The 15,041-nt window shown below is 47.5% G+C and overlaps 1 protein-coding gene across 5 annotated transcripts in view; it reads right to left on the reverse strand.

Annotated features, from left to right (window-relative positions):
- Window positions 1-15,041, reverse strand: part of ATRIP (ATR interacting protein) — a 1,393,117-nt gene that overhangs the window by 1,018,173 nt on the left and 359,903 nt on the right. The gene's annotated exons all lie outside the window — the stretch shown is intronic.

Consider the following 15,041-nt stretch of genomic DNA (forward strand, 5'->3'; position numbering starts at 1 on the left):
GCGAACATTTCCTTGGTGTTCGACTTGGCCTTAGTAATTCTCTCTTCGAAGGATTTAGCTTTGGCTTTAATGATGGCTTTCTTGTAATTAATTGCAAGGGATTTGAAGTTGAGTTTGTCTTTCTCATCCCGTGATGTTTGCCAAAGAGCTAATGCTGCCCGTTTGTCGGAGCGTAGTTTTAGAAGGTCTTGGGTGAACCACGCATTAGCGTGTCTAGTGGGTTTGGTTTTCCGAAGTTTAAGTGGGGCGATGGTATTGATTGCTGCTATGATGGCCGTATCATAATTCTTTGCCAGAGTTTCCGGGTCGTTGGAGAATGGGGCTGTGAAGGCAGGTCCCTGTAAGAAGGGTAGGAGTCTTTCTTTGGTCAGTTGACGGGCACTCCTTGTAAGGGCAGGAGGCAAGGGAGGAGGGGGGTGGGATGTGGTTGTAGTGGTGGGGATGTTAAAGGTGATGGTGTGGTGGTCGGACCATGGGGTGGGGGTGTTGCCCGTGACTGTGATGGGGCAATTGTGGTGGGCGATCCAGTCTAGTGATCTGCCTAGGGCGTGTGTGGGGTTGTTGATGGTGTTGACGAATCCTAGGGTGGCTAGAGCTGTGTCAAGTGCTTTGGCTGTAGGGTCTTTGGCGTCATTCAGGCCAAGGTTGATGTCTCCAAGGAGAATGGCTTTGGATGACTTTTTGAGGTTGTCCGCCAGGAGGTGGGTGATGGAGGCCTGGAAGTCTCCTAGGGGGCCTGGTGGTCGATAGATGAGGTGTAGGGTGATGGTGCATTGGTGCGAGATGGTGAGTTTTAATTGAAGGTAGTCGCTGTTATTGTTGATAGTTTTGTCAGCCTTTCTGATGGTGATTGAGTCTTTGGCTATGAGTGCGACACCGCCTCCAGTGGTCATGCGATCTTGTCTCGTGATGGCATAGCCAGGTGGGAGAGCGAGGGATAGGGCGGGGCCTGAGGCTTCATGTAGCCAAGTTTCGGTGACCATTAGAAGATCTAGATCTAGGGTGGTAATAAGGTCGTGGATGTCTAGTACATGCGCATTGATGGAGCGGGCGTTGATGAGGGCACATTTGAGGTGCGGTTCAGGGGTGACATTGATGGTCGGGGGTGGCCTATCCGAACCGGTGGGAGGCATGTTTTCTGAGGTCATAGACACAGATAAAGTGGCATTTGCATCATTAGGTAGTAGGGCAGTGGTAGAAGAATTGCAAATAGCGGCAATTTCATTCAAACCAGTGGGGGGCATGTTTTCTGGGGTCATAGACACAGATAAAGTGGCATTTGCATCATTAGGTAGCAGGGCAGTGGTAGAAGAATTGCAAATAGCAGTAATTTCATTCAAACCAGTGGGGGGCATGTTTTCTGGGGTCATAGACACAGATAAAGTGGCATTTGCATCATTAGGTAGCAAGGCAGTGGTAGAAGAATTGCAAATAGCGGTAATTTCATTCAAACCAGTGGGGGGCATGTTTTCTGGGGTCATAGACACAGATAAAGTGGCATTTGCATCATTAGGTAGTAGGGCAGTGGTAGAAGAATTGCAAATAGCGGCAATTTCATTCAAACCAGTGGGGGGCATGTTTTCTGGGGTCATAGACACAGATAAAGTGGCATTTGCATCATTAGGTAGCAGGGCAGTGGTAGAAGAATTGCAAATAGCAGTAATTTCATTCAAACCAGTGGGGGGCATGTTTTCTGGGGTCATAGACACAGATAAAGTGGCATTTGCATCATTAGGTAGCAAGGCAGTGGTAGAAGAATTGCAAATAGCGGTAATTTCATTCATACGTGTGAGTGACACATTAACAAGAGTCTTAGACATTGTATCCAATGCAAATGGCTCACGGTGGTGCTTGATAAGTGGGGTCAGCTTCGTTGTGTGGATTAGTTTGTGGTATAGATGCAGTACTGGGGAGGTGGCCTTTCGGTTAGTTGTAGGTAAGGTTCTCGACTGTAGTCGTGCATTGCGTGCACTTGTGGGGATGGGCAGAGTGACCAATACGCTAGGTAGAGTACGTGTGCGTAGACGGTCTCGCCTTTTTGCGAGTGTGTGGGGTAGTTCCTGAGTGCGAGACTCCTTACCTTGTGATTCCAGCAAGAGTCCGTGGTAAACGGCAGACTTCGAGCAGCGAAGAGCTGCAAAGAGGAGTGCAGGCCTTGTCCTCTGGCCTTCTCCTCGCGGCTTCGCCTGGCGGTGAGCCCCGTCTCTCTTTATGGTGGGGGGGGTGGAGCCGGCAGGGCGGGAAGCCGTATCAGGCTGCGGGCTGCGGGCGGGAAGCGGCGTCGTTTCGGCGCCAAATTCAAAAGATGCTTTGTCGGTGCCCATGCCTTCCAAGGCGGGGGCCTTCGCAATGTGCGCGAGATCAGCTGGAGCTCCGAAAAGCAGATGGAATTCTGCTGCCAGCTGATCGAGCACAGCTGATGGAGGCACTCGCAGCGGAGCTGCAAAGAGGAGCTTTGCGCACCCTTATCTCGCGGCCGGCCTGATAATGCAGTATTTGCAGTAACAAGTTTTGGACTCTTTCCTCTGACTGAAAAACCAACCCCTCTTGTGTTTTTATGACAGCTCCTAGGAACTGTTTGGAAGTGCTTGGCACTAGGCTACATTTTTTCTCGTTTATGAAGAAGCCCAATTGAAAGAGGAGGTTGATTGGTCTTTGAATGTTTTGTCTGCAAATTAGGGGGGACTCCCCTGTATTGAGCCAGTTGTTGTCATGGCCACTTGGCCAGGATCACAGAAGCGACACCATCAGGTGGAGGGAGCAAGGGGCACCATGGTTCACGCACGTCCCTTTGGGACGTTTATACATTGGGGGCCCGGTTGGCAAAACTTTCTTTATTATGGGTAGGAGTGTTTTCAAGAACTTTACACTTGTGTGCAGCCAGTCCGGGTGTGGCCTTCTATCTATCTTCAGCTGCACGTGCAACTTCAAGGAGTGGCAGGGTGTGGCAAGCAGGACTGAGCTAGTGGTCGTGGCCTTAAGAGCTCAGCTATAAAAGCCAGACCAACTCCAAGGCACATGCTTCGCGTTAGTCTGCATTTGCATGCAGCATAACGCTCACCGCCGCCTGGGTTACCTAGCACTTACCTTGGTATTCCAGTCTCCTGTCCCTGCTTACCTCTTGGAGTCAGCTTACACCTGCATCCATCACTGCTCAGCCTGGCATCCATTCTTCATCTTCCGGATCACAGGACTTCAGCTCTGGGCACGACATCATCTTCACCTCTGCCAAGCAGAACTCCAGCACGACATCATCTTCATCTCCGGCACGCAGAACCCCAGCTCCAGACTCTGCAGCACGACATCTTCCTTCTCCACGAAGGCGGATCCTACTTCCTGGGAGGGCTGCAACCGTGCTCCAACGTCTCCGCAGAGACCAGGTGAGCGTAACAGTTGTCCAGGTAACGGTACACTGGGATTGCCTCCCTGCGTAGGTGTGCTGCCACCACTGCCAGTACCTTTGTGAATACCCTTGGAGCAGAAGCTATTCCGAAGGGCAGCACCTTGAATTGGTAGTGCTGGTTCGCTATCTTGAAAGGCAAGAATCTTATATGCGCTGGGAACATTGAAATATGAAAATAGGTATCTTTCATATCCAGTGTTGCCATGTAATTCCCCTTTTTTAGTAGAGGGATTACCTCTTGTAGGGTAGTCATGCAGAACTTTTGCGGCTTGACATACATGTTTGCAGGGCACAAATCTAATACTGGGCGCATTAGATGTTTCTTTGGTTTAGTTTAGTTTAGTTTAGTTTATTCATTAGTATTGCGCACCAGACCCGAAGATATGAGGGCGCGTGAGCAGCAAGGTTATTCACAGCTTAGTTACAGGTTACAATGCAGTACAAAAATTACAATTGGACAAGTGTATTTGTTTATTCTATCGACTAGGTAGCGTGGGGCAGCGTTGGTGAGGCATTTGTGTGTCAGTGAAGCTACTTCGAGCATGATTTCATCTGTAGTATTGAGCCAATTATGGGTTCTCCTAATGTTAGAAATGTTTTCTCTCTTGGGGATGCTAAGAGTGGCTCTAAGAGCGTTGTTTTGTAGCGTCTGTATTTTGTTGGTAACTTGCCTACTGGCTCCTACGTAGAGGGCATTGCAGTAGTCCAGTTTTGATAATACCAGGGCTCTAGCTAGTGTAATGCAGCTTTGGGTTGATAAGAAGGGTTTGGCTGCTCTTATAAACTTACATGTGTAGGCCGTAGAGGATGACAAGGAGCTAACCTGTTTATGGGAGGAGAGGGAGGAGTCAATGTATATTCCTAAGGTTTTCACTTCTTTTGCTACCTTGATCGGGTTCCCGTCTATAATGAAGCTGGTGTAGATGTGGTCCAGTTTGGTTAGGTTTGAGGTGAAGCCAAGGATGATGAGTTCAGTCTTGTCATCATTCAGTCATAGACTGTGCGAGGCCATCCATGCCTGGATGATGAGGTACACCCTGTTCACCAAGGCCAAATCATGGTTGTAATCTCCCGTCAACGGGATGAGGATCTGGGTATCATCGGCATAGTTAGTGTAGGTGATACCCAGATTGTCTAGATCATCAAACAAGGGCTTAGTGAACACGTTGTACAGTGTAGGGGAGACACATGAACCTTGGGGGACTCCACATGTGATGGGGATAGGGTCGGCGGCAGCAGTTGTGGAGAAGACACGCATGGATCTATTACTTAGGAATGACTCGATCCAGCTGATGGCTTCTTGGGAGAAGTGGGCCGCTGAATCCAAGTGATTGCCGAGGATTTTGTGATCGACTAGATCGAACGCCGCAGAGATGTCTAGGAGGAGTAATAGGGCAGTTTTCCCGTTGTCTCTGAGGGTATCAATTTGAGCCTTCAGGTCGATAAGAGCAGTTTCTGTCCCGTGTTGGGGTCTAAAGCCTGATTGCCGAATACCCAGGAGATGGTTTGTTTCAAGGTATTTTTGAATTTGTTGGTAGGCTGTCTTGTCTAATATCTTGAGCAGGAATGGGACGGTGGTAATGGGTCTGTAGTTGGTGGGAATAGCGGGATCAAGAGAGGGCTTTTTGAGGAGGAGGACGACCCAGGACTCTTTAAGGTTGCTAGGAACGGTGCCTGAGGAGAAGGAGGCGTTAATGAGTTTGGTAATGAATGACGAGAGGTCTCTTGCCGCATCTTTGATGATTTGTGGGGGGCAGAGGTCACCCTGACAGTTAGATGGTTTTAGACTGAGAATTATTTTTTTCCACTTCGAGAGTTGTGACTTTGGAAAAGCTGAAGCAAGAGGGGTTGGGGGTGTTGGGGTGTGAGGTGCGGGGCAGCATTAGTGGGGTTGGTTGGTTTAGCTATGGATTCTTTATTATTTTTAATTTTAGTTTGTAGGCCTGTGACTTTATTGTTTAGAGCGTTTTGGACACTAATGCACCATTGTTTGTCCTTCACAAAAGTGTCTGGAGTTATTACAGGTGTTTCCAGTTCTTTTATGATCGTGAACAACTCTTTGGTACTGGAGTTGGATTGTGCAATTCTCTGGTTGTAGGACTCTTGTTTAGCAGCTATGATTTCTTTTTTGTAGTTGGACGTTATTTTATTGAGCAATGTCTTGTTAAGGTCTGTGGGAGATTGTCTCCAGGCTCGTTCTTTTTTACGTTTTTCTAATCTAAGAGCTTTAAGATGGCTAGAGAACCATTGGTTGAGGTGCTTTTCTGGTTTACATTTTCTTAGTTTTAGTGGTGCAATGGAGTCTAGGGCTGTGCGCATGGTTTTGTTGTAGGTTTCTACAAGGTTTGGGGGTTGGTGGTAGCATGGAATTGGTTCAGCGTCGGGAGGATGAGAGGGATCAGTTTTTCCACTGTTATATTTTTCTTACTTCTTGTGGGGATGGCTGTGGCTAGCACATTATTGGTAATGGGGCTCGAAGCTTCGAGGGTAAAGGAGAGGAGAGGAGATGGTGGTCGGACCATGGCTGAGGGGAGTTATTGGTGATATAGGCATCGCAGTTGTAATCTGTTACCCAGTCGAGGGTTCTCCCTTTGTTATGGGTGGGGCCAGTTACTTTTTGGGCAAAGCCTAGTTCAGACACAGTATTATTGATGAGGGTAGCCTGGTGATCTTTGGGGTCTTTAAAGCCTAGGTTGAAGTCCTCTAAGAGGAGGATCTGGGAGCTGTTTTTAAGGTTATTCGTGAGGATGGTGCTGAGGTCTTCCTCGAAGGATCCTAAGGGTCCAGGAGGTCTGTAAAGTAAGTGAATGGTTATTGTTTGGGAGTTGGCAGTAGGCAATTTAGCTGTGAGTGATTCACATGATGGGAGGTGGGTAGAGGAGTCAAGTCTAATGTTTAGGCGTGTTTTGGTGATATGGCCAGGCCGCCGCCTTTAGATTCAGTTCTATCCGCTCGGAGGATGGTGTAGTCATCGGGGATGGCCAACGAGAGGGCAGGCCCTGCGGCTGCGTGGAGCCAGGACTCGGTTATGGCTAAAAAATCTAAATCTTCGGCTAGAATAAGGTCTGCTAGGTCTGTAGCATGGGCTATTATAGAGTGTGCTTTAATGAGGGCACCTTTTATGGGTAGGGCGGTAGCCTTATTTGGGGTGAGGATGCTGGTTGTGTTGTAGATTTTGTGATCGGTCGTAGTATTGAGTGGGCTAGACTTGGGTCTTTTCAACGTAAGGTTGGCGCAGGTGCTAATGGTAGGGGAGCGGTTGGTCAGTTTGGACTGGATCGAGTCCCTGGCTCGAGGCTCATATAGCTTGGCTAGTCTGGATCGTAGTTTGGAGTTTCTTTCAGAGAGGCTGCATGGTAGAGAGAGATGGAGCAGCATGGTTGTGATGTAGGGCTCTGTGGGGAGTGGGGAGGTAGTGCTTATAATGTGGAGAATAGTTCTCAGCAGTATTGAATAGATGCCTGGTAGGAACATTTTGTAGGCGGTGGGTGGGGTATGGAGGTCAGAATAGCTGTAGGCTAGCAATCACTTGGTGGGGCCAGTAGTAATGACTGGGTGCAGTGGTCCTGTTACACAGGATAATTGAGATAAGCTCATAGGCTGTGCTCAATCAGCATTAGCAAGATTAACAATGGCTAGGAGCATTGACTAACAGCATGGGCTAGGAGCATTGACTAACAGCATGGGCTAGGAGAATTGACTAACAGCATGGGCTAGGAGCATTGACTTTGGCACAAGGAAGTAAGTTGACTAAATACCCATGTTTACCTGGTTGGCCGGGACGACTTTGATGGTGTCCTTTACTAGCAGAGTGGCTATCTCCTCAAGGAGGATACTCTGGTGTTCTCTTGAGTGGATCTTATGTCGTGGGGGGTGGTCGTGGGGTTGTTGGAGGAGCTCTATACAGTATCTGCCTGCTACTGTGGACAGCACCCATCTGTCTGAGGTGATTCCCTCCCATGCGTGGGTGAAGCTGGAAATGCGCCCTCCTACTGGAGAGGCATGGGAGGGCACCTGAAGCAGAATGTCACTACTTCTGAGGTGGAGTACCACCTCGAGAGGAGTTGCGCCTTCCACAACCACAACCTCTATGCTGTCCTCTAGGATAGTCCTGGGAGGACTGACTCTGATCATTACCCCAGGAGGAGCTTTGGTTTTGACTGTAATTGGGCCCGGGTTGAGAACCTTGGCCGCGAAAACGGCAAACATTGCCATTACCCCTTTGGTTGGGTGGCGTGTTGGCGAGTTGCCCGAACGATTTGAGAGTGTCATACTTGTCTTTGGCTGTGTTAAGGGCATCCTTGCAGAAGAGCACATTGGGTTCAATAGGCATGTTAGTGTGGCCTGCGTTTCTAGTCGGAATTGCCGCAGCCCGCATTACGTTTGATCTTTCATTTGACGTTGATTTGTACCCTGAGCAATGATTCTTCAGGCGTTGTCCGCCACGTCAAAGTAGGTCTTAAGTAGACAGCTCGACACAGCCCTCCCTTCTGCGGCCACTTGTGCTAGCTGGGATTTCAGTGTTTCTGGGGAAGACGATAGTAGAGCCGACCCTTCCTCCCATTTGAGGCAGTTATAACTGCCCAAGAGGGTAGCATTGTTCGCAATTCTTGTTTGGTAAGCCGCGGAGGAGGTGACTTTCATATCCATGGTGTAAATCTTTTTGCTTTCCTTGTCGGGTGGAGCCGCAAAGGAGGCAAGGGGGGGTTCCTGCTCTTTTCCTAGTTTTAGTTACAACTAATAAGTCTGGCTTCAGCTGCCCTCTAATATACAGTGGGTCTGAAGGTGCGGGCTTAAAAAGCTTTGACACATGGGTTTACAGCCGTGTGAGGTTAGGGGCTTCTAATGACGGTTGTATCCTGCGCTTTATTGACTTGAGTAGAGGAATAAACTGCGCCATTGTTTTCTTGTCCCCAAGGATCTGTTCCACAAAGTCGTTATCCGCCTGTACCTCCTGGGTGTCAATTTGAAATTGCTCTGCCACCTTGGCTAGCACCTCATTAAGAAAGGGTTGGTTGTCAATAGGAGAATCAACTATAGGAGGATCCTGATCGATGGGTGAGTGTATTGGGTACTTATTGGCCTCTATGTCAGCCCCTTGATCCTCATCGTCCCCATAATAAGGCTCTGCTGCCTCCTCATCGTACTGAAGGTCAGCTGCCTCTACAATAGAGAGGTCCTTGTTTTCGGAGCCCGGGTCATAGAGCTCTACGACTGTGCTACACACTGGAGTGTCTGTACGAGACCTTTTAGAAGGGGTTTGAGAAGCATGAGCAGAGACTTGAGACCCAGAGGGAGCTGGGGTGGGGTGGTTGGGAGGGGCGGATTGGAAACTCTGGAAGTATGCAGAGTCTTTCTCGTAGAAATTGGCCATAAAGGACATTTTCCTCATTACCCTATCTATGTCTTGTGAAGACCATGCTGCCGAACTTGGGATTACCAAGGGTTGGGAAGGAAGTCCTAAATCTTCATCTATGGGAGGAATAACCCCAGATTTTTCAGGCCTAGTCTCTACAGGGTTGTCCTTATTAGGGATCGGCCTAATTTCCTTAGGCTTCTCTTTCTGAGAAGTTTTTTCCCTATGAGGGCTTTTATCCCTACGAGGTGTGTTTGAGGACTTCTTTTTATTTACTGTTCCCCCCCCCACCCCTGGCGCCCAGAGCCGTGTTTATCCGACTGTTTGGGGCCTACTACCTTGTTTGATGCCGAGCGTCGACTTTCAGGAGTGGGAAGGGCTGAAGCTCCGTCTGCGGACAACCGGCCTTCGGAGAGAGATTTGCGCGCGACACCCTTGCCGTCTTTTGATGGTTGGGTCCTGTAGTGCGGTGATCTCGAACGGGTCCATCTAGAATGGCGGAAAAAAACAATCTGAGGGACCTCGGCGCGAGAGGTATCATGGGTACAGTGGACGTCACACTAGGGATAGTATTACTGGCATGCCCTGTCGACGTCCTTTTTCGAGTTTCGAAACAACAACTGTAATACTCCTAGATGTCGGCCTACGCACAGCATGTGATCTAAGCAGATTCCACAAGCCTCAGAAATGTATATAAATATGTATATAAATAATCACCAATCACTGCCACTTAACCCCAAATCCCACCCACATATTCTACCCGACAACCCACTATACCCCCTTCCCAGACACCACCCCACACCGAGCTCAAGCGACTGGTAAAGAAGTGCTCGGCACCATATACCCGGCTGCAGTGGCAAGCCCCTCTAATCCCCAAGCAGCTGCCAACAAGCTCCCTTGCTCCCACATCTACTCATCAGGGTGGTTGCCAAGACATAATTCCACTCACGATCAGCATAACCAACTTCGTAAAGTATCCACACGTGCCAAAAGAGGATCAGATAGCCGTCAACTTGCGTCAACAGACAAGGTTGAAAGAACTACTAGTAGTAATTGCTGCGTTAATGCTCACTTAGCCCATCCTAATCCACCACCTCATTCAATAAGCACTTCAAACATCAAACATACACACCCAGGACACCCTCTGGGGAATCCAGTGTGAACCCAACTTACATGCTTACATTTCTCCCACTATCTGGAATCTCTAATCAAGGTGTGTTCTCTCATTGTCTATCTCTAATCTAGGTGTGTTCTCTCATTGTCTACCATTGCTGTGAAACTTAGGCATTCCTCCCATTATCTTGGGAATCTCAAATATAGGTGTGTTTTTCTCATTGTCTACCACTATATTAGAATCTGAAATCTAGGGGTGTTCTCTCATGGTCTACCAGGTTTGTGAAATTTAGGCCTTTCTCCCACTGTCTAGGAATCTCAAATCTAGGTGTGTTTTTCTCACTGTCAACCATTTTTGTGAAACCAAGGCCTTTCTCCCACTGTCTAGGAATCTCAAATCTAGGTGCATTTTTCTCACTGTCAACCATTTTTGTGAAACCAAGGCCTTTCTCCCACTACCTAGGAATCTCAAATCTAGTTGTGTTTTCTCATTGTCTAATTTTGTGTGAAACATAGGCCCCTCCCTTTACCCAGGAACACCCAGAAACCACTGAAAGCAAGTAACTTCAGCCAGGTCACTGCACAAGGTAACCATTCCCAACTGCGCTAGCCTCTACCAACACTTAGTGCCCCGCCAGTGCCCAGCTTAGACCGTACATCAATAGATAGAAGAACACCAGAACCTAGCCCACTAATTGGACAGCCACCCATAGAGCTCACCACAGCACAAGAAGCTAAGACTCGAAATCACCCAAACCTCACAAGGCCCTAAAGGCTGGCTACTGCCCCTCTAACCTCAATACCCAACACATCCTACTACCAAGGACCACGAAATGCACCAACAGAACTGGACGCCGCCAAAGAGAATCAGAACAAGGAACAAACTGAATGGACCCACATCCTCACCCTCATCCAGTAGAAACTGTCAGGAATACAGAATGCACCCCTACAAGCACTACAGCCAACAGAACAAACATCATGAGAAGAGAAAAGCCTCTATAGCTTACACTGAAACTCGCAACAACCGCAGCACCTCGACACTTCAACGCCACTGATTTGTCCAGACATGCTGAGAGCCCATTGGAACCCTGCAAAAAAAGAAGAGGACCCCAGAAGAGAACGGTACGAAACCTACGTCCTCACTCCGTATACAACAAAAACACAAAGGCACCACCATCAACCACATCAAAACATAGAAGATGATGAAGCTGAAGAATTCATCAACTCAACTATCTAACAGACCACCTCAACGTCGAAGCAGACTCCACGGATCACAAACCAATCTGACAACACAGAAGCACTCCAACTGAACAACTGCAAGACAAAACAAAGATGAAAAAACAAATCTAACCACGTCAAAAAGATCCACTATAACCTAATAAACGCTAGATCAATGTCCAAACACGCCACTGAGATCTACGATCTCCTATGCAACATAGGTATCAACAACTTATTCATAACCAAAACATGGCTAGATGACAATTATAAAATCCCACTCCACAACTGCCTCCCTGAAACTTGTGCTCACAAGCAAACAGGAAAAACAAAAGAGGAGGGGGACAAGGAACGTCTGGAAATTAAAATGGGAGAACCACTAAATATCGTAAACTGCAATTCTTAAATGAGAAAATAACCATCTACCACTCGACAAGACCACTCAGATCAAGCAACGACATTCGCCTACAACCAAAACCGTACAATAAAATAAAATTCAGAGGATCATCTTTCTCTCACCTGGAAGCAATAACCTGGAATGACCTGCAAAAAAACATACGCAACACAAGGGATCATCTGGAATTCAGAAAACTACTCAAAACTTGGCGCTTAACTCCAGAACCAGAAGGAAACGAGTAGGAAGCATAGACCCGGTGGGAAACAAGAATCCCAGGAAGAAAACCATGACCCCTAACTTATCGCTAACCAGAAGGCGGGGTGGATGGCCCGACAACCAATGTCCACATACCGCAAATCAACAGAGGAAACCTAGGTGGGTAAGAACCCAAGACAGAATGGACAGGTAGGGACCAGAATCCTCTAACCTAAACATTGTCAACCCCAGGGCAAGGGAACACGCCTGCATCACCTAGGTACACATACCACTAGAATAGCACAGAGGAAAACTGCCACTCCTCAACATGCTGCCAACTAGGCGGTCAAACTACAATACCAAACGCACAGGATAATCATAGATGTTGAGCACAGAAACACAAAGACAAAGAGGTAAGGAAAACCCGCTAACCCAACTCTAAAACCTCAACTTTGCGAATACACTTCTCATACAGAAACTTACACAACCACCTCTCTGCACAGCAATCGGCACGTACATCAACACATTGCTAACACATAACCCGGCACAACAGCAGATGGGAATTAGCACTGACTGAAAACCGCACTAAGCTTAGTGAACGGTGCAAACCGAACTGAAGCTGCCAACGGGACATTACAACTCTCAGTCTCCTATTCCCACTACACCCTACTAACACCCCACACTCCCTTTTTTTCACACCCTCCTTTTCGGATCCACCAGAGCGCCTGGGGACCACTCCAGCAGAGACGGTGCGCAGTAAAAATACCTTTAACATTAACATGAACATAAGTTTACAAATAAAGACATTTACTGGTTTGGAGGATAGCCAAGACTAAGATCAGTGGACACGAAAGTTTGGACTTGAACAAGGAACTGTGACAGTAGTAGGAAAGGGGAAGCCCCGGAAGGACAAGAGCCCCTTTGAAGAATTAAAGGAACTTGTTCACAGAATCACCAAATGCCATCCCAACAAAGACTTGACGAGGCTATAAACGTCTTACGCTCACCTGGTATCTACAGGGACGCCACCCAGCTGGGTTACTCGCTTGTATGCTTCTCAGCTTTGCCATGATCTGGTCTGCGGGGAAGGTTCTGCCTGAAATACAGGAGGACTGTGTTCAAGACTCACCGACTGGGTCGAGTATCCTCCCTCCATCCCGTATGCCTTCAGTCCCTCTGGCGCCCTCTCCTCACCTTGTGGTAGAATTAGGCGTGCTCTCCGCCCTGCCTTCTTTGCAGGGGGCGCATTGTCTTTCAAGGGCGAGTGCAGTCCAGTTACTTCACTGACGCCGGCCCGTTTGATATTGTTCAGGTAGGTCTTATTGATGTTCTTTAGTTTTGTTGCTATCCTGCATGCCTTTCTTTGTTTAAAATGTCTCTTTTTTCTCCCTTAGCTATGTGGAGCTTCAGCGCGGCGAACTAGCTTGGTTGAGCCCCGCTGGTAAATGATGGCGCAGTAAGAGCGCTATGATGCGGTAAGTAAGCGCTATGTGCAGCGCTGCAAAGTCTTGCCTTTGCTAACCTGTGTTTTCCTTCCTTGTAGGTCATGGTGTTCTTCAGCGCGAGTGGAATGTCCGGAGTGGTGCCAGCCGAGAGGCGACCAGCCAGGTAAGCCTTTTGAGCAGTTCGTAATTTGTAAATTTCTCTACAGCTTCCTTTAATGTTGCCTCTATCTTCCTCTTTCAGGTCGTTCTGTCCGGGAGGCGTGCAGATTCGAGGAAGCTGTTCTCAGTAGCTGCAAGGGTTTAAAGATGAAGACTGCAGGTAAGATGCTGCTGCTGATGATGTTCCTTTTGTGTCCTTGCAGGTTCAGCTTCTCCGAGGTTCGAGGGAATAGCTGGACACGGTGAGCGTCACGTTGCAAGCTGCAAAGTAACACGAAGCATGTTCTGCAGTCAGGGTGTGGTTTATATAGCCCAGGTAAAGTAGTACCAGGGAAAGTAGTTCCAGGCCTGCCACACCCAAAACACTAGACCGCATAGCTTGGTTCTTAGGAACCAAGCTATGTAGAGGCCTCCATGCTGGCTGACAATACAATAATGTAGTCCCCAAGCACATTGTTGTTCATGGTGTATGAGCCTGGCGCCATAGGCGCCAGGAGTGGCCCCATGAGGACTTTTGAAGAGGATACCAGGCTCTAGAGGCCAGAGCCCTGACTCCACCGGGCCAATCGGCTTGCCAGAGGGGGTTTTGGGCGAGGGTCGTGACAAAAAGCCTGTCCAGGAGAGGGGAGTCCATTAAACTGGACCCCCTTTTCTTGGAGTCTTTTTGAATAGTGGTAAGGACTGAATAGGGTAGTTTGAGACAAGGGGCAGGTTATTGCTTTGGACACTCTCACGGATGACAGGCACTCTAGTTAGATATGCGTTAAGCAGGGAAAACACCATACTATTAGGGCTAAGCAGGCCTTTTCCTTTCGAATTGCTAAAATACCACCAGTGACTCTGTCTCCTTCTTCTGACCTACCACAATGTATAGCGCAAGCAACACATATGCATCCTTTTTGTACTTACCGAATTCTATAATGTCTAGCTCCATGCTAATATTGTCATGCATGTTGCGTCCCTTTATGAATCCAATTTAGAGGGGTTCCCTTCATAAGGAAAATAATCAGAGTTAACCTGCAAATTATGAATTTATAAAATATCTTGGTGTCAGTATTCAATAATTTTATTGGCATCTCTCAGGTTTATCCATCCAACGCAATAAAAGCAAGGTGGTTAAATATTCTAACATCGATTGAGAAAATCTGCCTAATTTTAAAGAAGAATTAAACAGCTTTATAAGCAGACCCACTAAGACATTTCCTATAGAATGTATAGAATAAGGGAGAGAACCAATCATGGCCAGGTGCTTTATTTGAAGGCAAATCATCTACAGTCACATTGTAAATCTTTGTATTCCTCATGAACAGGCTCACCCAATGTCATGTACAAGGAGGAGTAGATATCAGGTTCAATGTTGGCCCCTCATTTAAATGTGTTGTGCCAAAATAAATCTCTCAGGGCCAATTTGGTCTTGAAGGGTGTTTCTGTATTTGTTTTGGGCCCTTGAGTATGCTACTGCTTTTTCAATTATAAAACCTATGACAATAGCAAATCTTCTATCCTACTAGGCATTGCTCCAGATAAGATTTGTAAGTGGGAGCATTGTGAGCCCTATTTTTTAAAGATGGGAGTAAAATGATTTTTAGGGAGTAAAAACGTAAACCCAATTCCCAATGAGAACATGTATTTCTTTGCACCTAGTTATTTATGCACATTAAAAGATACAGGTTTACTTCTTCCAATCAGACAGTTAGAATAGTATTTTCTTCCTGTGGTACTATGTGCACTACTGGTCCAAACAGATCTATGGAGCTG

This window comes from Ambystoma mexicanum, chromosome 2p (genome assembly GCF_040938575.1).
Source record: "Ambystoma mexicanum isolate Mex_15411 chromosome 2p, UKY_AmexF1_1, whole genome shotgun sequence".
Classification (NCBI taxonomy): domain Eukaryota; kingdom Metazoa; phylum Chordata; class Amphibia; order Caudata; family Ambystomatidae; genus Ambystoma; species Ambystoma mexicanum.